Source organism: Mus caroli, unplaced genomic scaffold (assembly GCF_900094665.2).
Source record: "Mus caroli unplaced genomic scaffold, CAROLI_EIJ_v1.1 scaffold_6853_1, whole genome shotgun sequence".
Lineage (NCBI taxonomy): Eukaryota > Metazoa > Chordata > Mammalia > Rodentia > Muridae > Mus > Mus caroli.
In genome coordinates, this window is record NW_018391431.1 from 85829 (window position 1) to 86702 (window position 874).

Below are 874 nucleotides of genomic sequence, written 5' to 3' on the forward strand. Positions count from 1 at the left end.
TGGGAATGGGTGGGTAGGGAAGTGGGGGGCGCTATGGGGGACTTTTGGGATAGCATTGGAAATGTAATTGAGGAAAATATGTAATAAAAATAAAAAAAAGAGAAAAATACATATGAATCATATCAATTTTGCTGGAGATGTCCTATCTAAGAGGATGACAAGGCATATACCTAAATTGTGTTCCTATATTGCATGACTTTTTATTATTTGTGACTTTGAATTATTTTATATTTAGAAAATAAAATATTGAAAAATAAATTTCATGCTATGATTAATTCTAATAGATAAAACATAGCATTTCATTTTCCTTTTGAAAAATATTATTAAAGGAAATTCTTACTTTTATTTGACCTCAGGGGTTCCATTATAGACTACATATTTTTCTTACAGAGCATTAGCATAGCCAATGAGTATATGCTTTAAGACAAAATAGATAATTTCTATTTTTAAAGTTATTTTCTTCTCTTTTAATGTATTGCATAAATTACTTCTAATCTCTCATACCCATCTTAGTATAAGGAAGTATTTCATAACATAGCTTTACCTTTGCAGAGACTGTCATGGTTGGACTTTGGGACCAGAAAGTCTGACTATAGGTCTACTTTTTGGCAAGGCTCTCAAAGAGGGTGATGGGATGATGGTTGGTAGAGAACAAGACCTTACACATGGAAGTTTAACAAGGAAATATTTACTAAAAAAGGAATATCATGGGTTTTAAGATCACTTATATTCCTAAGTAGTTGACATGTTTTTGTTTTTGTTTTTTTTTACCAAGAATTAAAAAATGTCTCCATATCTGAATGTTATAATGCTTATTCAAAATTAATGGAGACTTAAACATGGGACTTATTTTTACCTTGAAGCTGTGTTATTC